Source organism: Triticum urartu, chromosome 3A (genome assembly GCF_056163025.1).
Source record: "Triticum urartu cultivar PI428250 chromosome 3A, HENAU_Tu73, whole genome shotgun sequence".
Taxonomy (NCBI): domain Eukaryota; kingdom Viridiplantae; phylum Streptophyta; class Magnoliopsida; order Poales; family Poaceae; genus Triticum; species Triticum urartu.
In genome coordinates, this window is record NC_141875.1 from 279535288 (window position 1) to 279562316 (window position 27029).

A 27029-nucleotide genomic window follows, 5' to 3' on the forward strand; every position below is an offset into this window, starting at 1 on the left:
GGAAGCATTCCCCGGCGTAACAGGCGCTAGTCCACCTATTACGCCGGGGAAGCAACGCCTCGGTGCTTATCTTAGGGGCGTGTGGGGCCTAGAGCTACTGGCACCCGATCTGGAGGTCGGCCGTGATTAAAGGGATGGCCTGGGGGTGCTGCCAAGCACGGCGGTGGTGTGAGGTCGAGGGGAGGGCGAAGCAGCGGAGGCAGGGGTTTGGGCCGGTGGTTGCTGGCGGTTCGAGAAAGATCGTCAACAGTGACTGGCGGGAGGTAGACAAAGGCCATCTGCCCATTCCTTATAGATTGGACGGTTCATTAAAAAATTGACTGACCTATTTAATTTCAGTCGACTGTTATCTTGATATGACCACATGTGGTGGTGTGCTGGAGGAGTACCTACATTTCCTATGCTCATATATTACAAAATCATATGAAGTAGAATCTAATTTTGTTTGCCATGCAATGTTGTAGAGCTATCATATATCTCCTGTCATTTATTTTTCTGCCACCTACAATCTGCTACTTTTACAGTGCACTAGATCTGCACACACTTCACCCATACTATCACTATTGTGCTTTTATGCAAGGGTATTTCAGAGTCTGCCTCGAGAGAAGCAGAAAACAAAGAGAGAAGTTGCTCCAGCTTTCTATGCGGGTAAGCACGGCACGTAACAATGCTATAAACGGTGCAGTGTCAGCATATGGAGTCGGTTAACGTAGCTCTGGAGTTGATGCCCTCGCTCGCGATGAAGCACCATCCCAGGTGCGTGCTTTAATTTTGCGGAGTCATATGTGGTTGCATGTTCCATATGGTGTCTAGCTTGTATTCGAACGGCCATAGTCGGTCTTTATTAAGAGAAGAAAAATATATTTTTTACATGAACCACCATCCCGTGAGCACTAGAAGACAAATAGCTAGTCAGGGCACTGGCCGAGCCAGTGACAAGCCAAGCAAAGACAGGCATCAGCTGGAAGCCAACTTAAAATCTGCAATGGTGGCGAAGCAGCCCACCTCCCACCAGGCTCTCAGGTCCTAGATGATCATGCTCACCACTCCAGCCGGATGTCTAGATTGTATTGCTTCCAATTTGGTTAAATTGCATCTTCTTAGCTTACACATTATACCTTTGAATATGACATGCCTTTCTGTTTTTGGTACATACTAGTACATCTTTGTATTAACCATGTTCTTACATCAAACTAATGTTCTTGTGTATCCCTCATCAATCACTTACGATGAGGCAGTCAGGCAAGTGGACTACTCATTTAAAGATTGCAGCGTCAGCCTCCCGACATGATTCTTAAGAAACAGCAAGGCTAGATGAAGATAGTGAACATAGTTTTGTAGTTGATTACCGCATTTCCCCTACACTAGCATCACAGGTGCTTGCTATAATTTGGCAGCGTGATATGTGGTTGCATGTTGCATATGGTGTCTAGATTGTAATTCTTCCAATCTGGTTAAACTGCATGTGCTATTCTGCTTAGCTTATACATTATACTTGTTAATGTGACATGCCTTCCTGTATTTAGTACATAGTACATCTGTCTATTAAGCATGTCCTTACATAAAACTATTGTTTTTTTGTATCCCGCATCAATCAATATGAAGAGACACCTTTTGTATATGCAGTGCGATATTAGTTGCATCTTTCATATGATTTATAGCATGCGATGCTTCTAATTTGTTGAAATTCCATTTATGATGGGACGCTTTTAATTTGGTAGAGTCATATTGGTTGCATCTTTCATGTGGTGTCTAGCTTGCATTGCTTCTTATTTGTTGGAATGGTTTCTGCGTACTTTACACAAACAGTTGTGAACATGCCATATCGTCCTATTTTTCGTACATATTCCATCCTGGTATCATGTGTTTGCCTTACATCAAAGTAGTGATTGTCAGTATCATGCATGAATCAGTTCTGAAGAGAGAATTTTATTGCTTTTTCTTGTCGGTTTTACATGACAATTCAAAATCAATAAAGCGGAAGGAAGTTAGCAAGGAATCGGATAAAAGGTGCTCCTTCCAAATGGAGGGCCTCTACAGTTTCTACTCCTCCATCCCCCCAAGATGATTTCCAAGACAACACATGCATAGACACTCAATGTAGCTGTGTTTATGATGAGTACGTCTCCCCTATTGCACCATCACCGGTGCTCCCTCTAACTTAGCACTGTTATATGTGGTTGCATGTTATGTGTGATGTCTAGCTTGTATTGCTTCTAATTTTGTTGAATTCCATCTGCTTACTTTACACATTATAGTTGAATAAGACACGTGTTCATATTTCTAGAACATAGAATATCTGTCTATCACACCATGTTCTTACATCAAATTACTACTATTGTGTAACCTGCAACGATCACTTATCAAAATACACGTTTGACTTTGGAGTGTGATATAGGTTACATCTCGCATTCTTTTGTAGCTTGTATTACTAATTTGTTGAAATGGAACTTATGACGAGACAATTTTAACTTGCTAGAGTGATATTCGTTGCATCTTTCATATGGTGTCTAGCTTCCATTGCTTCTAATTTGTTGAAATTCCTTCTCCTTAGTTTAAACATCATAAGATGTGAATATGCAATGGCACTAATGACGAGAGACCTCTAACTTGGTAGTGTGATGTTGTTTGCATCTTGCATATGACTTATTTCTTGTACTGCTTCACATTTGTTTAAATGCCACTTATGATGAGACACTGTTAACTTGGCAAAGCGATATTTGTAGCATCTTTCATATGGTGTCTACCTTCGATTGCATTGCTTCTAATTTTGTGAAATGTCTTCCGCTTAGTTTACACATCATAGTTCTGGTTATCTCTTCCATCCAATTTTTCATACATATTACATTCTCCTATCATGTGGTTGTCTAACATCAAAGTTTAGTTTGTCTATATCACGCATCAATTTTTTCTTAAGAACTAAATTGTTAATCGTTTTTCTTGTCGGTTTGACTTAACAAGGCATAGAGAAAGAGGAAGAAACACAAAATGGCAGGGAACGGGAACTGGAAGAATCCTGCAGATTCTGCTAGTACTGATGGTGCAATAGAAGGTCAAAGTCCAGCGGAAAATTCTACAAACAGGGTATCCTATGCTACACAAGCTACAGAAAAAGCCAAATAGAAACAAATATCTGCCACCAAACAAGCAGAGATAGCCCTATTTCTTGCAACACCTTCCAAAGTACAACCAGTTGCACGAGTTACTCGTGCGTCAACTGAGCTAGCAGCATGTTCCCAAGCTCCCTTGCCACCTGACACTACTTCCCAAGAACTCTTGACACAAGACGAGTTGGCAAGATCAGATGAACCTTGTGAGCCTCAACAACAAGAAGGTAGTTGTTGGAGTCAAGTTATAGTTGCATGCTTCTTTATATGTAGTCTAACAGTTTGATGTACACTAACACTTCCTATGTTCGTTGTTGGACTAGAACCTAGGCGCAAGAGGAAACAAACATCAGGGATAATGCTTGGTAGGTTAACTAAATCTAGAGGAGGAAGAATGGAGATCCGTTTTGAGGCAGGTTTAAAAAGGCCACGTGATGCTACAGAGTCAGCCAAGTTAGTATCAGAGGCAGCGGTTGCCGTTAGGTGTCATGTATGTATCCTCCCAACATGGATTCATTATAGGAATGACAAGGACGAAACCAATTCAACACCTTCCTCGACCATTTATCTGTAAGTATGGTTATGTATGGAAACTAGTAATATCGTCTTGCTCTGTCCCATACTTTCTAGGTAGCTGATAATGAGACTCCCATAATTTTCGACAGATGATCTTCAAGTTGGATAGCCAAGATGATGCAACCAGACAAGCTTGCACCCATGTTTTCAAGTCTGCTCTGCGACAGTATTGGTATAACTTGAGGAAAACTCACTTTGAAGGCAAGGGTAACAGTGAACTTTCCCAAACATCTCCAGTGGAAAATATATCGGATGAAGACTGGAAGGGCCTCGTTAAACACTGGTCTAATCCGAAGTATCAGGTACATTATATATATATGTGATTATATCACATGTTGAAGTCCTATTTACGCATGTGCCCCACAAATCTATCTTCTTGTAGGTGAACCGTTCAAAGAACAAGGCCAACCATACGAAGGTGAAATTCCAACAGACGACAGGATCTCGTAGCTATATTGCACACTATGAGGCTCTTGTAATTAGCTGTTGTTTCAATCTTTTCGATGTACCATATTATTAGATCTATATTGACTTGTTCAAAATGCAGAGGAAAGCCCGCTGTCGGTGTCAAAACCGGCGGATCTCGGGTAGGGGGTCCCGAACTATGCGTCCAGGCCGGATGGTAACAGGAGACAAGGGACATGAAGTTTTACCCAGGTTCGGGACCTCCCGATGGAGGTAAAACCCTACGTCCTGCTTGATTAATATTGATGATATGGGTAGTACAAGAGTAGATCTACCACGAGATCGAAGAGGCTAAACCCTAGAAGCTAGCCTATGGTATGATTCTTGATGTGTACGTTGTCCTACGGACTAAAACCCTCCGGTTTATATAGACACCGGATAGGGTTAGGGTTACATAGAGTCGGTTACAATGGTAGGAGATCTACATATCTGTATCGCCAAGCTTGCCTTCCACACCAAGGAAAGTCCCTCCCGGACACGGGACGAAGTCTTCAATCTTGTATCTTCATAGTCCAGGAGTCCGATTGAAGGTATAGTCCGGCTATCCGAACACCCCCTAATCCAGGACTCCCTCAGTAGCCCCTGAACCAGGCTTGAGTGACGATGAGTCTGGCGCGCAGATTGTCTTCGGCATTGCAAGGCGGGTTCCTCCTCCATGTACTTCGTAGAAGATTTTGAACACAAAGATAGTGTCCGGCTCTGCAAAATAAGTTTCCACATATTGCCATAGAGAGAATAATATTTACACCAATCTGATCTGCTGACGTATTCCGTAGCGTGACACACCATGGCCAACCCTTTATCCGAGTCATTTCATTATCCCACCTCAGCGTGTTATGCGAGGCGGTTTCCTTGGCACGTCTTGTTAAAGCAGAGATCGTGTCCCCTTATCCCAGGATTCTCATCAATACGGGCATGGGTAACCCAACCGCGCCATTGATTACGGCGCTTGGAGATAAGTGAGTTTTACCAGGCTGGTGGGGACATGTAGTTGCGTCCACCCATATAAGGAGATAAAGATCCACCTTTTCACCTGCGCCTTCTTCCTCCTTCGCCTATCCATTCTTGCGCACTCGAGCTCCAGCGCCCAAGTCCGCACTCCCCACCTCAACCTTCTCCAGCCATGTCCGGAGCGGGAGGCAAGTGGATGGTCTCCTCCGCCACGGAGGGACATATCAAAAAGCTGAGGAAGGCCGGGTACCTATCCAACGACATCGCGTACCGGCTCCCCTAAAAGGGGCAGCTCATCCCCACCCTAGGCCCCATGAGAGGGTGGTGTTCCTCCCCCATTTCATCTGCGGACTGGGCTTCCCTCTCCACCCATTTGTCCGGGGGATCATGTTCTACTATGGCCTGGATTTCCACGATCTGGCCCTGAACTTCGTCCTCAACATCTTGACGTTTATCGTCGTGTGCGAGGCCTTCCTCCGCATCCACCCCCATTTCGGCCTATAGCTCAAGACTTTCAACGTCAAGCCGAAGGTGGTGCGCGGAAACCAGGCGGAGTGCGGAGGCGCCATGGTGGGCAAGATGGCCAACGTCCTATGGCTCGAGGGCTCCTTTGTGGAGACCCTAAAGGGGTGGCAATCGGGGTGGTTTTACATCACCGAGCCACGCGACGCCGAATGGGTCGCACCCCCCGAGTTCCGATCCAGACCACCTACGCCGCTCACCTTCCGGAAGGAGACGGGCCTGTCTTGGGGTAAAAAAGGAGAGCTGACCAGACTCCAAACATGCATCCAAACCGTGGCGGACAAGAAGCTCAAACTTGTCAACGTAGTCCAGGTTATGCTCATACGCCTGATCCTCCCGTGTCAACAACGGGCTTTCAACCTGTGGGAGTTCGACCCGACGCGGCACCAAACTCTGAGCAGGCTCTTCGACACGATGTACGAAGATGCCTAGAAGGTGCTTTTCAAAGGCGCCGAGGCTCCCGCATCTGCTACCGAGGATCACGGATTCAGTGCGCAGCGTCACGCTCTCGCGGTAAGCTGTTTTTTTCCGTTTACAGGGTATCCGTTTTTCATAGTTTGACTCCATGCGCGATCTAAGCTCCCTTACCTTTGACAGGATTGGCAGGTGACATCCGGACAGATCAACTGTCCGGCTCCTTTTCCCGAAGGCCCAGTGGACGCTCGCTGGGCGAAGCTGCTGGTTCCGACACCCTATGTGGTGCCGGAGAAGAAGGCCGCGAAAAAGGCCGCGGGGACCCGAAAGAGTGCCCGGCGCTAGGAGGTGTCGGATCCATCATCCGATGGTTCCGAGGCGCATTCCTCCCGTGAAGACGAGGAGGAAGAAGAGGAGAACTCTCCCCCTCCAGCAGGTGGAGAGAAGAAAAGGAAGGCCTCCCTCTCTGGGGAGGCCGGAGGGTCCAAGAAGGGGAAACCCCTTCCTCCGGACTACTCCACCGACGCCGACGGCGGAAAGGAGTGACAGCCCAGGGCCAAGCCCGTGGCAAAATCGTAAGTATCCGGATACCAGAGTAATTCATAGTATTCATTTATTGCACAGGTTTCCCTTACGTCGAATATGTTTATGCAGCCCACCCAAAGACCGGCTCGACACATCGTCGAGCGGCTCACTGGACTCGTCGGATGTGAACTCACTTCCGACGGCTTCCTCCCCCCGCCCTACGGACGACACCGAAGTGTTGCCCCAACAGGTTCCAAGCCGGGAGGAGGTGGTCCTGGAGGCGTCCCAAGGCGACCTCCCGGACTCCAGGAGTAAAGGGGATGAAACCCCTCAGGGCTCCAAGTCCGGCTCTAGGCCGGACACCGCTCCGGAACCTTCAAAGGTTCCAGAGTCCGGCGGGGGACCTCCTTCCAAGAGGAGCAAGTCCACCGTTTCGATGGCCCCCGTCCAACCGGAGGCGCCGGACAATATGTTGGAGGCTCTCCAAGGCGCCTCCATCGACGAGGAGCACCGCAGTATTATGAGTGCGGTGGTCCAGAAGGTTCAATCTGCCAAGAGCGGACTGACTAAAGCTTGTACTAGCCTTTTGACAGGCTTTGAGGTAAGTAAAGAATGTGTAAATAATAGTACCACATAGACAGTAGACCCTTATGCTCTGTTTGGCGTTCGGGAAGAAAAGCCGAATAGAGGATCAAATAGAATTCACAGGAGTCTAACAAAAATGAGTCAATATGCATATGCAGGCTTCCCGGCTTGCGTCCGCCGCACTGACTGCGGAAGTGGACACGCTAAAGCAGAACCTTGAGCGGTCTGAGCAAGAGCTTGGGCGTGCCAAGAAGCAGCTCGAGGACAATGAAGGTAAGAAATACCATGTTTTTAAATATATATAAAAAGGTGCAATTGCAAAGAATGACAAGATTATCATGGCTATTTTAGGGGCCACGTCTGAACTGGCGACCCTTAAGCAAGCGCTGGTCGAGGCCGAGAAGAGGGCAGCCTCGGAGCGCACTGAGTGGGAGAAGTACGAGGCCGAGGTTGGCAAGGTGCGGAAAGAGCTCCAGGCTCTCATGGAAAAACATGAGAGTTTGGAGCTTGACTCAAAGACGCGAGCGTCCGAGCTTGCCATGGCTATTGAAAATGCCAAGTCTGCCAAGGCCGAATCCCAAAAGACCCTCCAGGAGTTGGATGAGGTGAAGAAGATAGCGGCGGGTAAGGCATTCTTTATGCAAAGCAAACACATAAATGTGAGTTACTTGTTACTTACCCGAATCCTGAGCTCTCCAGGAGCGTTCGCAGATCTTCCCCGGAGTGTGTCCGATGCCGCCGCATTCTATCGAGCCGAGGAGGGCAGCTCGATAGATAAGGTGTTCTGGTCTCAGTATGCTGAGGCCGGACACCCCGTGCCCCTGAGCGACCAGCTGAAGCAACTGGTCGAGCTCCATAAGGCGGTCGAACAGGCCATGAAGGGCCTCATTGTTCGGCTGTGGCCTGGAGGGGCTCTGCCTGGGAGCTATTTCGGGGTGGTGCGGCGGTTGGTGGAGGCCTGTCCAAGGCTCGAAGTCATCAAGCGCTCCATCTGCATTGAAGGTACCCGTAGGGCCCTTGCCCATGCTAAAGTGCGCTGGGGCAAGCTGGATGCTGAGAAGCTAGTGAAGGACGGGCCACCGTCGGGGAAAGAGCATCGCAAGCCCGGGAATTACTATAAGGATGTTCTGAAGGGTGCCTGCCTTGTGGCGGATGAATGTTCTAGGGATGTAATTTTTGAGTGAAACTTTCTCGTTTTGTCCTGTGCGCTGAAAACTTGTTTATATGCGCTAAGCAATGCTGTTGGAATTTAAAATATTACCTTCTGTGCGGCTGTTTATCAATTCTGAGAGATGGCAAGTTGTCGGCTTCTGCCCCCATGCCGCGAGTTCTGGGGTGTTCGGGGATAAACCTGAGCGCTCTTTTTCCCATGTTTGGGTCCTTCGAGGGAGGCGCTCAGCCCAACGAACAAGGTAATCGGACTATAATGCGTGAACACTCTCACTTAGCCATGGAATTCTATAATTTTAAATTTCGGCGAAGCCCCTGGTATTCGGAAGACCGAGTTCGGGGCGCTATCCACGCCTTGGTCGGACAGAGCCGGCTCCTCGCCCTAAGCGGCATAAGTCTTTAGGGACTCGAAAAACCTCTCGAACAGCGACGAGCTCTTGCTTCATCATGACAGTCAGTTTTAGCTTTCTCCACTGAGGTGCTCGACCCAACTCAACTGGGGCACAATCGCAGTGGTTCTCCTAGTGCTACTTTAGCCAATATAGCAGAACGTAAGGCACCAAAACATAGGAGCCGGGCAAACCCAACTATTGACCCAAGACATGATTCAGAGCCGATGCATATAATGCTATAAGTTCAGGGTGCCACACTTGTTAAAGTGTTCGGACTTCTCACACCATATTGAGGGGTACTAAAGCCCCTGGCGTATTTTGGCCGTACCAATGTGTACGGGTGCAACATGTCGTTAAGGAACATATATAAAGAAAAAAGGTAATGCAAAAATAGATGAAAGCTATGCATTGTTTATTAAAAAGGGCTGCGATCAAAGCAGAACGATACAAATAATGCGATAAGTGGAAGGTTGGACTAGTTAACATGTCCGTTCCAGGGGCAAGCTGCGGAATAGTATGCGGAAGAGGTATACTGCTCGTGATAGAGACCACCTGGGAGTTTCGTACTGCGGCGTGGCTTGTCTGCTTCCCTGGTTCTTGCATCGTTTGTGCGGCAATTGAACTACCGAACAGGCCTTCCGAAGGATGGAGTCCTGAAAGTAAGAGAAAATTAAAAAAATCAGCATCCCCTGGTACGGTTTAAGCCGTATTTTTGGGCGTGCCGTGATGGTGCCCCTTCCCCTGTACCCATGGTATCTCTAGAGCGTAGTTATGTACGCGAAGTACTGGCGTCGCCTTTTTGCGAGGGTTGGGGTTGGGGCCGCATTGCTATGCCTGCTCGGATCGTGCCAGGCGGTCTTGTTGTAGGTTACTCCGGGCGCGCTTGACGGTGTCCGGTCGTTTAGTGGCGGGACTGGAGAACTGCCTGGAGAGGCTGCTTTGTACTTCCGCTGCAAGGGCCGCCGTGTGCTCCTCCGCTCGGAGGGAGCGTTCGGTGTTTCCATTGACCGTAATTACTCCTCGAGGGCCTGGCATCTTGAGCTTAAGGTATGCGTAGTGCGGTACCGCATTGAACTTAGCGAATGCGGTTCGCACGAGCAGTGCGTGATAACCACTGCGAAACGGGACTATGTCGAAGATTAACTCCTCGCTTCGGAAATTATCCGGAGATCCGAAGACCACTTCAAGTGTGACTGAGCCTGTACAGTTGGCCTCTACACCTGGTATTACGCCTTTAAAGGTCGTTTTGGTGGGCTTAATCCTCGAGGGATCTATGCCCATTTTCCGCACTGTATCCTAGTAAAGCAGGTTCAGGCTACTGCCGCCGTCCATAAGGACTCTAGTGAGATGAAATCCGTCAATAATTGGGTCTAGGACCAATCCGGCGAATCCGCCATGACGGATGCTAGTGGGATGGTCCCTTCGATCAAAGGTGCTCGGGCAGGAGGACCATGGGTTGAACTTTGGGGCGACTAGCTCTACCGCGTATACGTCCCTTAATGCGTGCTTCCGCTCCCTTTTGGGGACGTGGGTTGTGTATATCATGTTCACCGTCTGCACTTGTGGGGGAAAACCCTTTTGTCCACTGTTGTTCGGCAGCCGGGGCTCCTCGTCGTCATCGCTATGCAGCCCCTTGTCTTCATTTTTGGCGTTTAACTTGCCTGCCTGCTTGAACACCCAACAATCCTGTTGGTGTGATTGGCCGGCTTTTCGGGGGTGACATGTATCTGGCACAAGCGGTCGAGTATTTGGTCCAAACTGAACGGGCCCCTATGATTCCTTTTGAATGGCTTTTTCCACTGACCGGATTTAGAGCCTCTGAATCCGGCATTAACTGTCGTATCCTCAGCATTGTCGCCGTTAATGCGGCACTTCTGCTTGTTGCGACGCAACCTGCCACTACTGTCCCTGGTGTCCGAATTACCGGGGTTCTTGGTCATATTGTTGCTACGAGGAAGCCAGCTGTCTTCTCCCGCGCAAAAGCGGGTCATGAGTGTCGTGAGTGCTGCCATAGATTTCGGCTTTTCTTGTCGAAGGTGCCGGGCCAGCCACTCGTCACGGATATTGTGCTTGAAGGCTGCTAGGGCCTCAGCGTCCGGACAGTCGACTATTTGATTTTTCTTTGTTAGGAACCATGTCCAGAATTGCCTGGCCGATTCCACTGGCTGCTGAATTACGTGACTTAGGTCATCGGCGTCTGGGGGTCGCACATAAGTGCCCTGGAAATTGTCGAGGAATGCGGCTTCCAGGTCCTCCCAACAACTGATTAATCCTGTTGGCAAGCTGTTAAGCCAATGTCGAGCTGGTCCTTTAAGCTTGAGTGGGAGGTATTTGATGGCGTGGAAATCGTCGCCGCGGGCCATGTGGATATGAAGGAGATAATCCTCGATCCATACCGCAGGATCTGTTGTGCCATCATATGATTCGATGTTTACGGGTTTGAACCCCTCGGGGATTTGATGATCCATTATTTCGTCTGTAAAGCATAGTGGGTGTGCGGCGCCTCTGTACTGGGCGATATCATGACGTAGCTCCAATGAGCTGTGTTTGGCCCTGCCAAATTTGTGGCCAGCGTGACGGTTACTGTCTCGAGCCGTGGGGCGCCCACGCAATCCGTAGATCGAGCGTGTTTGCCTTGCCTTGTCCTCCAAAATGTCTCGTAAGTCCGGCGCATATTCCCATGCCTTGGTACGGGGTACGGCTTGAGTGGAGGGCCGGGAGGCCTCTCTGTCGCGGCCACGAGGTGGCCAGTCGGCCGCATCAAGTGCTTCCTCCTCTAATCGGGGTAGCAACCTGCGCTTTGGGTAGCTCTTGGAGGGGCGTTAGAGTTTATGCTCTTCGGCCGCAAGGACTTCAGTCCATCTGTCGACCAGCAAATCTTGATCAGCTCTAAGCTATTGCTGTTTTTTCTTGAGGCTTCTTGTCGTGGCCATAAGCCTACGTTGGAAACGCTCTTGCTCGACGGGATCCTCTGGCACGACGAATTTGTCGTCGTCGAGGCTTGCCTCGTCTTCGGAAGGAGGCATATAATTATCGTCCTCGACCTCTTTGTTTGCTGCTCTCTCATGAGGGCTGGTTTCTCCATCCTCCTGGGCTAAGTCTTGCTGGAGGGGGTTTTCTTCGGCACTTTCCGGAGTATTATTATCTCCCGTGCTGGAATCACCGTATTTGTTTTGGCGGGATTTTGAGCGGCGCCGCTGACGCCGGCGCTTAGGCTGTTTCTTGGAGGGGTCATCCTCCACTGTTCCATCGCCATCTCCCTCTTTTGGGGTGTCCACCATGTATATTTCATATGATGAGGTGGCTTTCCAGGGCCTAGTAGGCGCTAGTTCTTCATCATCTCCTTCATCGGCGTCCATACCGTCGATGTCTTCGGAGTCGAAGTCGAGCATGTCGGTTAAGTCGTCGACAGTGTCTACAAATTGGGTGGTGGGTGGGCTTTGAATTTCTTCATTGCCCGTACCCCAACCTTGCTGACCGTAGTCCGGCCAGGGCTCTCCTGATAAAGAGAGAGACTTCGGAGACTTCAGTATATCGCCGAAAGGCGAGTGCTGAAAGATCTCCACGGCAGTAAACTCCATGATCGGCACCCAATCGGATTCGATCGACAGGGGCGCGGAGGGTTCAGAGTCCGTAGAGGAGTCTGGCTCCTTGGAGTCACGAGTCTCGCAGAGTATGGGGCTGGTGTTCGGCTCAATCGCTGTTGGGGTCGCAGTCCCCGGGGTGGCGTCCAACCGCCCATCCTCGATCGGCGCGGTTGGCTCCAAATTAAGGGTCGGAGCCGATGCGGGTGCGGCCTCCAGGGCACTGTTCGGCGTGCTCGGCAGTGGCTCGAATCCGTCGAAGATCAAGTCCCCGCGGATGTGAGCCGTGTAGTTTAAACTTCCAAATCTGACCTGACGGCCAGGGGCGTAGCTTTCGATCTGCTCCAGATGGCCAAGTGAATTGGCCCGCAGTGTGAAGCCGCCGAAGACGAAGATCTGTCCGGGGAGGAAGGTCTTACCCTGGACTGCATCGCTATCGATGATCGTAGGAGCCATCGAGCCTGATGGCGACGACACAGAGGAACTCTCAATGAAAGCACCAATGTCGGTGTTAAAACCGGCGGATCTCGGGTAGGGGGTCCCGAACTGTGCGTCTAGGCCGGATGGTAACAGGAGACAAGGGACACGAAGTTTTACCCAGGTTCGGGCCCTCTCGATGGAGGTAAAACCCTACGTCCTGCTTGATTAATATCGATGATATGGGTAGTACAAGAGTAGATCTACCACGAGATCGAAGAGGCTAAACCCTAGAAGCTAGCCTATGGTATGATTGTTGATGTGTACGTTGTCCTATGGACTAAAATCCTCCGGTTTATATAGACACCGGATAGGGTTAGGGTTACATAGAGTCGGTTACAATGGTAGGAGATCTACATATCCGTATCGCCAAGCTTGCCTTCCACGCCAAGGACACGGGACGAAGTCTTCAATCTTATATCTTCATAGTCCAGGAGTCCGGCTGAAGGTATAGTCTGGCTATCTGAACACCCCCTAATCCAGGACTCCCTCACCCGCAAGGACCAAAAAGTACCTGAGCCAAATGTTGTGGAAATCTTCAATAACTATCACACCAGAAAGAAGAAGGGCATGACTACACCAGTCAAAGCCACTGTTGTAAGTCCTTAATCCTCATGACTTTTAACTACTACTTACTCTGACTTGTGCCTTGAACTGCATGGTTTGCAGCCAATGTCTATTACTCTTTTCAATTTTATACACAATTGTCTTAGTGTATCATTGCACCTTACAAGGTTTAAAAGAGAGGAGTGATGTTCCTTTGATCTTGACCTATAATCTAGTTCCGTACTGGACTTGCCCACACAACGTTACAATTGCCTGTTTGTCTGTTCTCAGTTGTTTGGTGATATGAATGATGTCATACGATGCTTACCGTATTATAAACTTCGTCTCTTTATCCTTAGCCCTCAATACAATGTGAACAAATAGACAATACATTAGCGATGGTACATGGTCATATGTTTGGAACCTGGTTTTATTATGTACTTTGCAATAAAATACAACTAATATTTTACATGGGTTCACCAGAATAAGTTCTGTATATAGACCAAATCTATTTTGTTTGGTTTTACTGCCTCCTTAATATCTTCTGTTCTGGTAATACTAAAGTAAAACCTCAACTTTTCAGCGAGCTATGGAAAAAATGGTGGAACCGCCACCTTCTTAAGGTGGCGAGGCAACTATAACTGCAATGTCAGCTCTTGCTGTAGTGGGTCAGTATCTGTCCACTAACAGTACCAAAAGTACATTCTGGCGTAATACTGGGTTGGTTGTTAAGGCAAACTCATCCAAACTGCCTCATGATTAAGATATGCAAGCTCAAAACCCTGTTGTATCTGTGCTCCAGACACAAGTCCATTCCCTAACAGAGACCCTTTGTGAAACAAGGATAGACATTGTTCGATGTTGTCAAGATATGCATGGTTTTGAAACCAGACTATCATACATTTGCTATGTTGTTCAAGAGCCTAGGAGAACTGAAGGCGAAGGTTATGGTGCTCCATCATACAATACATCATGAAAACGTAATAGTCAGGTCAAATGAACTGAGCTTCTGAACTTCTGGTGGTGCATTTATCTGCTAGACTGTTAACTTTTATGCCAACCTTCCATTTGTTTTATAGTTGTAATTTGTTTTGGTGCAATACACAATTTGTTCTTAACGTGCAACCACCGACTGAAGAAAACATCAAGCCATTTTTTATAGTGTAGGGTGTTCCCTATATTTGCACTGGTTGCGAACTTTGATGCCCACTGGCTGTAGTTAACATGGGCCTCCTACGGGCCGTAGAAACAATGGGCCTTCTAAGGGCCGTAGAAATAATGGGCCTTCTACGTGGCGTAGAAACAATGGGCCTTATACGGGCCGTCGACACAGTGGGCCTTCTACGGGCCGTATGATCGGTTGGCCAAACATGGGCCAATAGCAGACCACATTATGGCGGTAAATGGGCTAGAGTTGAAATCGTCCGTTCATGGGCCGACCATAACGGGCCGTCGTTAATCGGTCATATTTGATGATGCTATGAAAACGGCCCAACATATTAACGGGCCACAAACGGGCCGACTGTAACCACGGGCTGAATTTGGCCCACAAGTAGAAAATGAGAGTAAAGTGCCGTAAGTAAATGAATGCTGGAAATGAGCCCAAGAATAAATAGGTCCTGAGAAGGCCGAAAGATAACATGGGCTGGAAATGGCCCAATGGAATAATGGTCCGTTAATGGATATAAAGTGACACACTGTTCATTACGGGCCAGTTTCACCACGTGCTGTTAATGGGTACAAAGTGATACACTATTCATTACGGGCCAGTTTTTACCACGGGCCGTTAATGGGCCGGGAGTAATAAGGGCCTCATATGGGCCGAAAGACATCATGGGCCATACATGGGCCGGAGGTTAAAACGTGCTGGAATTATATTGGACGACCCAGATGACGCTACTGGGTCTAATTCGGATAAGCCGTAAACGGGCCCTAGGTTAGCGAGCTGTAAATGGGCTATATGCGAACAGGCCGTTAACAGGCTTGCCGTGGGCCAGCCCACCACCTTTTGAACAAGTCAAACGGGCAGGCCTTTTCACAGGAATGGGCCTCTATTGGGCCGTGGCACGTGTCGACGTATCATAGGCGCTTTGGGTCCAATGAGTGGATGACATCTGTCCCAACGGTGAGCCGACACGTGTTTCCTCCAGCCAATGATGATTTTACACGTGGAAAATCCCCATTGGTCGGGGCTGTTAACGGGTTATGAGATCCAAAACCGGACCCGATAGCTTAACGACATTCCGTTATGGTGGATGCCATGTGTTGGTCACCCTTGACGAAAGCACTTTTGTGACGCGCGATTTAACGTCATGGAAGTGGACACTTCCGTGATGATAATTTTGGTAATGTCATGGAACACTTCTATGACATCACAGGTGTGACTATCTTGATTCTATCATAAAATCATCATGGATGTACATGCTTGAAAGAAAACCTGACCTACTGTAATAAACACGTATCATCACGGAAGTGTGTTTTTTTGTAGTGACAATGATTTCCTTGCTGGTATCACTATGGGAGAAACTAGAAATATCACACAAGCTACCATAGGGAGCATTCACATTCCTGCCATACACAGACGTATCATCACAGAAGTGTATTTTTTGTACTGACAATGATTTCCTTGCTGGTATCACTATGGGAGAAACTAGAAATATCACACAAGCTACTATAGGGAGCATTCACTTTCCTGCCATACATTACTTTGCTCTCTTTATAGGTAGATGCATTAACGGTAAACATGATCACTGTCACCTTTGTGTTCCAGATCTTAGTATCCTCAAGTGTGTGGTGTTAGGTGATAAGTGCTATGATGTAGGGTGGAACCCTAGATGTCCGATCTTTCACGAAAGGAGTGGATTCCAACGAGGAACACGAGGCGAACATGAGGGAAAACACGAGAGAATCACTCAAACCAACGAGATTAGGTCACACATATGCTAGATCCTCGAAACACAAAAATGAGATACAAGATCCATGATGAACAAAGGACGATACAAAGGTAACCGGGTCTTCTTCGTGAGGAGGTATTGAGGATCTTCCCATGTAGGGATCTTGAATCCAAGGTGCATCTTCTCCGAAGAGGTAACGGTCCCTTGCTATGGGGTAGATCCAGATGGATGAGCGAAGCTCTATCTCACATATGAGCTAACACAACACTAACCCTAACTAGGAGGAGGGGGGTCTATTTATAGTCTTAGTGCAAATGGGGATGAAGTGAAGGAGTACATGGGCCTCAGGCCTAGAACTGTGCGCAGACAGGTACCAGACATCTGGTGTGTTACGGTCGTTCGGTGGCTCGTGGGAATCCGGATGACCGATGGTCGCTGGACTTCCATTGGCTTTGGCTCGGCTGAGGTGGCACTAGATTTTCGGAGATGGCCGGTCGTCCGGTTGCCGGCCGTCCAGTGGCGTCGAACATCCGTTGTTTTGGCTCGGGTGCGGTGGCACCGGTCATCCGGTCCTGGCCGGTCGTCTGCTCGCTGGGAGGTGTGGCCGGTCGTGCGGTCCTGGTCGGACGTCCGCTCATTGTAGCTCTCATCGGAAGTGACTTGGGCAGGTTGGGCTTCAGCAGCCGGACATCCAATGTCAGCCGGTCATCTGGTGGCTGTAGCTTCCGTGGCAGCTCTTCTTCTTGGGACTTGGTGTCCTCGCCGTCTTGTTTGTTGGATGTATCTGCTCCTTGGCTTTCCTCCAAGTACCTTATTACACATAGTGTTTCCTCTTGAGGTAGCAGCCATGTCTCATGTATAGAAAGTGGTAGTCCGGAGAGGAGCGAGTTCACCTTATCTTCGGTAGCCTTTGCTCGGGCTCTTGTCATTGGTCCAAGTGGTGTCCTAGGAGACGTAGGTAGGTCTATGGGGATGACCTTGGGATACTCCGCATCATCACCCCCCCTTGGGAAAGATCCAACCTCAAATCGAAATCTTAATCACCATGGTAGGGCGAGAGATCCTTGACGTTGAAGACGTTGCTCACGTTGTACTTGTCCCGCGGGAGGTCGATCTTGTAAGCATTGTTGTTGAAGCATGCTAGCACCTTGAAGGGTCCGTCGGCTCATGGTAGAAGCTTGGATTTGCATTCATTGCGGAAGCGTTCCTTGCGAAGGTCTAGCCACATGAGATCTCCAATGTTAAATATCATGGGTTGCTTGTTGACGTTGAGCTTGGTCGCGAGTCGTTGTACTTGGCGCTCGATGGTGTGCCTTGTATCTTCATGCATCTTTTTGAGATAGTTCACTCGCGTCCATATTGATGCGCTCTTGTAGTGGTAGAGGGAGAATGTCCAATGGGGACAATGGGTTGAATCTGTAGACGACCTCGAAGGGGGACTTGCCAGTAGTCGAGTGTCATGCGTGGTTGTTGGCGTACTCGGCAATCGGTAGGCACTCTTCCCACTCCTTGATGTTCCTCTTGATCAAGACGCGTAGTATGGTGGACAGTGTAGGGTTCGTCACTTCCGTTTTGCCGTCAATTTCTGGATGGTATGCCATGGAGAATAGTAGCTTGATTCCGAGCTTGGCGCATAGGGTCTTCCAAAAGTAACTCAAGAACTTGACGTCACGGTCCGAGACAATCGTCTTTGGCACTCCATGTAGGCGTAATATTTCCCTACAGAAGAGATTTGCAACATGTGAAGCATCGTCTATCTTGTTACAAGGAATGAAATGGGCCATTTGTGTGAATCGGTCCACAACAACAAACACATAATCCTTTCCATTTATATTCCTAGGCAAACCAAGTACAAAATCCATGCTAATATCTTCCCATGGGTGATATGGAATTGGAAGGGGTGTATATAGACCATGAGATTGAGCTTTGGACGTAGCTTTGCGACATGTCGAACATCGGGTGGTGAAGCGTGAGACATCGCGTGACATCTTGGGCCAATAGTAGTTCTTTGAGAGCGTAGCAAATGTCTTGTCGCGTTCGAAGTGTCCCATGAGCCCTCTTCCATGAGATTCTTGCAAAAGTAACAAACGAAGAGAAGACACGGGGATGCAAAGTTTTTTAGCTCTCATAAATTAATCATCTTTGATGTAATAGCATTCCCAAGATGTATGCTTCAAACATTTGGCATAATAAATAGCAAAAGTAAGATCATGCGCATACAAGTATTTTATGTGCTTAAAGCCCATGACATTCAATTCAAGTTGAGTAACAAGCATGCATATATGGGAAAGCGCATCCACGACAACATTTTCCTTTCCTTTGATATACTTGATGACATAAGGAAATGACTCAATGAATTCACTCCATTTAGCATGACGCTTGTTCAACTTAGTTTGACCCTTAAGATACGTAAGCGTTTCATGATCGATATGAATGATAAATTCATGAGGGCGAAGGTAATGTTCCCATTCATGCAAAACTCGCACTAAAGCATATAGCTCTTTGTCATAGATGGGGTAATTGAGTTGCGCTCTGGAAAGTTTCTCACTAAAATAAGCTATGGGGCGCTTCTCTTGGGTTAACACACCTCTTATGCCATTACCACTAGCATCCCAATGAACTTTAAAAGGTTTGTCAAAGTTGGGTAATGCAAGCATGGGAGCATGAGTAAGAAAATGTTTAAGCTCATTGAATGCGCTATCTTGGGATGGTCCCCAAACAAAGGGTGCATTCTTCTTACTCAAAGGATGTAAAGGAGAAGCAATGGGGCTAAAATCCTTAATGAATCTACGGTAGAAACCGACTAAACCAAGGAAACTACGCACTTGTTGCAAGCTGGTTGGTTGAGGCTAAGTTTTAATAGCATTGATCTTAGATTCATCAACATGAACACCCTTAGAAGACACAACGAAACCCAAGAAAACAAGCTTATCAACACCAAAAAGGCATTTGTCCATATTAGCGCAAAGGCGCTCTTTTTGGAGGGTTTGCAACACGGTCCTAAGGTGGGTGCCATCGCTAAACACAAGAATATCATCAAAGTAGACCACAACAAATACACTAATATAAGGTCGAAAAACAAAATGCATGAGTCGCATGAAAGTACCGGGTGCTTCGGATAAACCCATTGGCATAACAAGCCATTCATATAAGCCAAATTTGGTCTTAAATGCGGTTTTCCATTCATCACGTTCTTGGATGTGTATTTGATAGTAGCCACTCTTAAGATCAATCTTAGAGAAAATGGTGGCTCCGCTAACTTCATGTAGCATATCATCTAGGCGTGGAATGGGGTAACGATAACTGTAAGTGCATCTAGCGCCCCTTAGTGATTTTGGTGTATTGAAGACTTATATGTTAAGGGACTGATGCGTTTGTGAGTGTACACAGGTCTATAAGTCTATGAGGAGTTTGATATTTACAGAGAAAGTCGACCCCTAAAAATGAAGTTCTTCGACCGAAGACTTTGGATTTCTAAAGACTTTCTAAAGACTTTGAAAGTGAAGAAATTGGTGTGATCCAGAAGACTTGGTGTTCATTCGATGAACATGAAGCATGAAGACTTTTGTTTTTGTAGTTTCATTTTCTCTTTCTTGAGTCATTGGAAACACCGTACTGTTAAAGGGGATCGAGGAAATACTAAGAAAAAAAATTTCAAGTGATGCTCAACTCAAATTCTACACCTACCAATCCCTTCGAGTGAAGTCAGTGGAAATCTCATACAGCTCAGTCAATTTCTTCAGTGACAGACGAAGTTCTTCTGGTCTCTGAGGAATTTTTCTGACTGAGGAGTTAGGAATTCGCCAATGCGGATTACCTACACAGTGAGGAACATGATAGCCCTGAGGAATTTGATACTCAAAATTCCGACCATTGCTCCCTAGGCTATAAATAGCCGCCCCCTACAACCACTAGCTGGTCGGCTGCTCCGAGAGAAACTGATACTTGTCATTTGAGAGCATCCCATCCTCCAAGGATGTTGAGTGAAAATCATCAAGCGAGGAAAACCCAAACCCAAACACCTACAAACCCAAAGTGATTGAGCATCACTGAAGAGATTGATTCTGTGTGGATCCGACGCTTGTTACCTTTGAAGACTGTGCATCTTCCAGATGGTTAGGCGTCATGGTCTAGAGCATCCAATAGGAAATTGTGGATCGCCGAGTGACCGAGTCTGTGAAGGTTTGGAAGTCACCTGAAGACTTACCACGAGTGATTGGGCGAGGTCTGTGTGACCTTAGCTTAAGGGGAATACGGTGAGGACTAAGTGTCATGAGCTGCATGTTCAGGACTGGGTGTGCGGGACTGTGTGTCCTCAGGTTTAAATACCTAGCCGCCCTAATCAGACGTATAACTATCACAACAGTTGGAACTGGTCTACCAAATCATTGTCTTCACTGAGCTAACTGGTTCCATTTCCTCAACCCTTCTATTTCCTCATTTCTGTGTTGTGAGCTTGTTCATATCTGTTTGAAGACTTTGACTGCAGACTTTCTCTATTTATCCAGTCTGTTTGTCTTCATTCTGTTTTGTCCTATGTTTACGCTTTCGGTACACTGTGCTTCTTTTCATTTCATCATGAAGACCATGCTTATGTTCAGTTATGTTTACATCTGAGTACCTTTTCTGCTGCAAGTAGTTCTTCACTCAGGAATTTCATCAACCGAAAATTCCTCAGTGAAGAATTCATAAAAGTCGCCTATACGCCCCCCTCTAGTCGATATAACGCACTTTCAATTGGTATCAGAGCAAGGTACTCCCTTGTTCTGTGTGATTTTGGTTTAACCGTCTGGAGTTTTAGTTATGCCGACCGCAGGTATGATCAAGGTTTCTGTTGGGTGTCCTACCTTCGATGGGATGGACTACCCCTACTGGAAGAATAAGATGCGCATGCATCTTGAGGCAATTGACAATGATCTCTGGTACGTTGTGGAAAATGGCGTTCCCTCTGTCACTCCGACAATCAACGCTGCTGATGTGAAGAGATTCAAGCAACTCGACTCTCAAGTGAAGAACATCATATGTGTCTATCTGAGCAAAGGGCAATATGGTAGAGTGAGTGCTTTGGAGACAACAAAGCTTATCTGGGACATGCTGTCCAAGGTCAATGAGGGAGTCTCAACACAGCGTGACTCTCGAGTTGACGTTCTTCGCAATCTCTTCAATCGCTTCACAAGACTTGACAATGAAAATGTTTAGCAAACCTTCGATCCCCTCACTAACATCTCAAATGAGCTTCAAGCACATGGTGCCATGGATATCACCGACCATGAGGTGGTGAAGAAATTGCTGAGATCGCTTGATTCCTCATTTGATACCTTGGCATTGATGATACAAGAATGTGGAGACTGTAAGTCACTTGATCCCGCTGATATCCTCGAGAGACTAAACACTCATGAGTTCCAGCTTGCTGAGAAGAGAGATCTCTATGGACCAAGTTATGGTAGATCACGGGCTCTGAAGGCCAAGGCAGTGTCTGAATCTGAAGATGACGATTCTGGCAGCAACCTTGGTGACCCTGAATAACTGAGCCAGGAGCTAGCAATGCTCGTGAGGAAATTCCAGAAGTTCTCAAGACATGGTCCCTTTGGTAAATCCTCAAGAAGTGGTGACTTGAGATCAGATTCCTCATCCCATGATTACAAGAAGAGACTCTGTCACAAATGCAAGAAAGCCGGACACTACATTCAACATTGTCCTTAGTGGGAAAAGGAATCAAAGAAGAAGTACAAGGATTACAGTTCTAATGATTCAAAGAAAAAGAAGAAATCTTCAAATTCCTCGTCATCAAAATCTTCAAGGTCCTCATCTCACAAGAAGAGCAGCTCGAAGAAGGCTCGGGCATTCATTGCCAAGGAAATGGACTCTGAGGCTGAATCTGAGGAAAATGAGGAAGAGGAGGAATCTGAGGAGTCAGACTCTGGTGTGGCGAGCCTAGCCCTCGCTACCGCGTTTGCCAGCAAGTCCATCTACAACTCTTAAGAAAAGGACCTCCCCAACACAACTGATGACGGCGATGAGGACTACGCGCCCACCTATTGCTTCATGGCAAAAGGCTCAATGGTACTCAAATATCCCTCCTCTGAATCTAGTGAGGATGAATCTGATGAAAACCTCAAACCCAGCTATTCCAAACTTGCTAAGATTGTTGTGAAACTGCAAAGGCTCTGGAAAAGGTTCAAAACATGCTAGATAAAAGTGATGATATGTTGGGCGAGGAAATGGATCGTACTAAAATTTTGACTAAAAATCGTCAGAGACTTCAGTCCAAGTTTGACAATCATAACACTCTCCTATCTGATGATGAGAAGCTTTCTTATGAATTTCTTCAAAGAAAGCAAGATCTTGAGCAGTTAAGAGTGAGTTACGAAGATCTTCAGAAGGAGCATGATTCATTACTTGCTCAACAGATCAGCGCTACCCAAGATGAATTTGTGCCTCCATGGTTGAAGTGCATTGAACGTGAAACTGCTAGTTCTTCACCTGAATGCTCAAATACTTCCATTGCTGCAAATTCTTCAACTGCCTCTACCATCACTAATTCCTCATCTGAGGACATTGCTAGTATCACTGATGATGCAGGGCTGAAGGAATTGTATATGATAGGCATGTACAAAATCCTCAAAGGGCATCAGGCTCTTTGTGACGTGCTTAAAAAGCAGATCCTCAACAAGAACCCTATGAAAGAGGGTATTGCCTTTTAGAGGAAACTCAATGCTGATGGGACCTACTGGAAACCTGAGCAGTATCCCAAAACCTCATGGGTTGCTGCAAAGGGACCTTCAGTGGATCCATTTACTTTATCTGGCTTTACATGTGAATCTTCATATTCTTCTGATGAGTCATTTGACTTCAATTATAAACTGTTCAAAAATCAAAATGGTGAAGTTCTTGCTAGATATGTTGGCACTAACTGTAGGAACGGTCCTCCTATGAAGAAAATCTGGGTTCCCAAAAGGTGCCTTGAAAACCTTCAGGTGAATGTCATCATGACCCCACCTGTGAAGAATACGAACCCCATATCAAATTCTTCATATGGATCAAATTCTTCATATGGATCCAAGTCCTCATACGGACCAAATTCCTCAAAAGGACCAAATTCCTCAAAAGACTTGGTCATGCTGGCATGAGGAATCTGCACATGCTCGCGAAGAAGAAGCATGTCATTGGCATTGAGAATGTCAAATTCCTCAAGGACCACTTATGCGGAGCCTGTGAAGCTGGAAAGATGACCAAGGCCAAGCATCCAACGAAGACCATCATGACTACTACTCGACCATTTGAATTGCTTCACATGGATCTCTTTGGCCATACTCACTATGCCACATTTACTAATGTTGCATCCTTATATGGCTTTGTCATTGTTGATGATTATTCTCGATATACTTGGGTGCATATCATCACTTGCAAAACTGAAGTGCAGGAAGTCTTCAAACGATTTTCCTCGAGGGCTTCAACCAACTTTGGTGTGAAGATCAAGCACATCAGAAGTGATAATGGAACTGAGTTCAAGAACACTGGTCTCGATGACTATCTTGATGAACTTGGTATTACTCATGAGTTATCTGCTCCTTATACTCCCCAGCAAAATGGCGTCGTGGAGCGCAAGAACAGGTCTCTTGTTGAGATGGCTAGCACTATGATTGATGAGTACAAGACGCCTACTCACTTCTGGCCTGAGGCAATCGATACTGCTTGCCACATCATCAACAGGGTATATCTTCACAAATTCTTCAAGAAGATTGCATATGAACTCCTCATTGACAAGAAACCCAATGTGAGTTATCTGAAAGTCTTCGGTGCTAAATGCTGGATTAGAGATCCACATCATAGTTCTAAATTTGCACCAAAAGCACATGATGGTTTTATGCTCGGTTATGGTAAGGACTCGCACACCTACAGAGTCTTCAACACCTATCACCAAAAGGTTGTTGAAACTATAGATGTGCGGTTCGATGAAACTAATGGCTCGCAAAGAGAGCACCTACCTCCTGTGACAGATGAAATACCTCTTGAGGAATCTATTAAGTTCAAGGCTATAGAGGATGTCATTCTTACTGAAGAATCTGCTGAAGAAGTCATTCTAGAACGTGAAGAACGTCATGCTAATGCACCTTAGGAAAATGGTGCTGAAGAAAATGCTGACCAAATTCCTCAACGACAACCCGCTCATCCTCGCGCTGCAAATGAAGTGCAAATTGCGAAAATCATGAGCGACGTCAACATTCCAGGTCCTCTCAAACACTCAAGAGCTTCACTTTTATCTAACTTTTCTGGTCACTTTGCTTTCATCTCTATCACAGAGCCCACTAAGGTAGATGAAGCATTTCTGGAGCCTGAGTGGATTCAAGCGATGCAAGAGGAATTACATCAATTCGAGCTCAATAACGTCTGGGAATTTGTCAAATGTCCAGATCCTCGCAAGCAGAATATCATCAGCACAAAGTGGATATACCGCAACAAGCAAGATGAAAATGGCCTTGTGGTGAGGAATAAGGCACGACTTGTAGCGCAAGGCTACACACAGGTTGAAGGAATTGACTTCAATGAAACTTTTGCACCTGTTGCTAGACTTGAAGCTATTCGCATATTACTTGCTTATTCTAACCATCATGATATCATCTTATATAAAATGGATGTGAAAAGTGCATTCCTCAATGGTAAGCTTGAGGAAGAAGTATATGTTGCTCAACCCCCAGGTTTTGAAGATCAAAAGCATCTTGACAAAGTCTTCAGACTCAATAAGGCCCTCTATGGCCTCAAGCAGGCCCCTCGGGTGTGGTATGATACTTTGAAGGAATTCCTCATGAAGAAAGGCTTCAAACCCGGTTCACTTGACCCAACTCTTTTCACTAAATCATATGATGGTGAATTTTTTGTGTGCCAAATTTATGTTGATGATATCATTTTCAGCTATACTGACCAACGTTACAGTGATGAATTTGCCTATATGATGAGTGAAGAATATCAAATGTCTATGATGGGGAATTGAAATTCTTCTTAGGTCTTCAGATTCGTCAATAGTGCAATGGCATATTCATATCTCAGGAGAAATACCTCAAGGATATACTGAAGAAATTTGGCCTGCAAGATTGCAAAGGTGTCAAAATCCCTATGCCCACAAATGGCCATCTATGCACTGATGAAAATGGTATTGACTTCGACCAAAAGGAATACCGCTCCATGATTGGTTCTTTATTGTATTATGTGCATCTAGGCCAGATATTATGCTTAGTGTTTGCATGTGTGCCCGATTTCAAGCTAGACCAAAGGAATCACACCATAAGGCTGTGAAGCATATTCTTCGATATCTAACTCACACACCAACACTTGGATTATGGTACCCCAAGGGCTCAGCTTTTGATCTCATTAGATATTCAGACTCTGACTATGCTGGTGATCGTGTAGACCCCAAGTCAACATCTAGCACATGACATTTCCTCGGACGATCCTTGGTCTGTTGGTCCTCGAAGAAACATAATTGTGTATCACTATCTACTGCTGAAGCTGAGTACATTGATGTTGGTTCTTGCCATGCTCAACTGCTATGGATGAAGCAAACTCTCAAGGACTACGGCATCAACGTGAACAATGTGCCACTCTACTGTGAAAATGAGAGTGCCATCAAGATTGCTCATAACCCAGTTCAGCACTCGAAGACAAAGCACATTCAGATTCGTCATCATTTTCTTCGTGATCATGTGTTGAAGGGCGACATCTCTATTGAGCATGTGAAGACTGAAGAATAGCTGGCCGATATCTTCACTAAGCCCTTGGATGAGAAGAGATTTAGCAAGTTGCGGTGTGAGCTAAATATCTTAGAATCTTCAAATGTTCTTTGAAAAGGACACTCATCCTAACATTTATGCAAAATTGATGACTTAGATGTGCAACACATGAAGAAACGTTTTTCTTCAATCATTGAAGATTAACACTGTAAGTGTGAAGAAATTAATGAAGAATTTGATTCTCAGAACCCTACTACAATTGTATGCGGTGTCTGAAATCATCATTCTTATACGATGGGTCACACCACCACCAAAAGTTGAAAATCTTCAATTTGAGTTTTTCGTCAGTTTTGAAATTGCTCAGTTGTTCTTCAAATTTGCAATGTCTTCACCTTTTCCGTCGTTTTTCTTCATTGGCTATATATTTATACGAGTTTATGTCCTCTAAAGCATTCACTTATTGCTATTTCTTCTTGTTCCCTTCTCTTCTAAGTGAATGTGATTGGACCCTTCCCCCTCTATGCTAAACTCAACCCAAACTATTCACAAATTCTTCATGTGCGTTCTATTTGAAACTAATTCAAAATCTTCACTGTGTCCTTGTCAGCTGGAGAATTCGCGAACGAAACTTCAAAATGTATTTTATCTAAATTTTTGGCTTTACCGCTCAAACTGTTCTGCATTCTGTGAAATGTCTATCTTTCACCCACGTTCTCACACGATCGCCACCTCTCAGTACGTGGGTGACACATGTCAAGCGAATGAGAAGGGTCAGGGGCACGTTCGTCCAATTTCTTTGGGCGAACAATTTTTCACATCGACTATAAATACCCCACCCCTTCCTCACTTCATTTTTACTCTGCTCGACCTCTCTCCCGCTCGAGCTTCCCAAAACCTAGCGCTGCCACTACTTCATCATCGCCGGTGAGGAAGAGCTTCACTGCCTCGACCTTGTCACCGTCATACTCGCGTCGACTGCGGATTTCTTCACTCTGCCGCCGCTGTAGCTATCTTCCTCTGCCAAGTTAGGGCATGGAAGATCTGAACCGACGAGCTTCACATCTACACTTCCTAGTTCGTCGTGTTCTTCGTC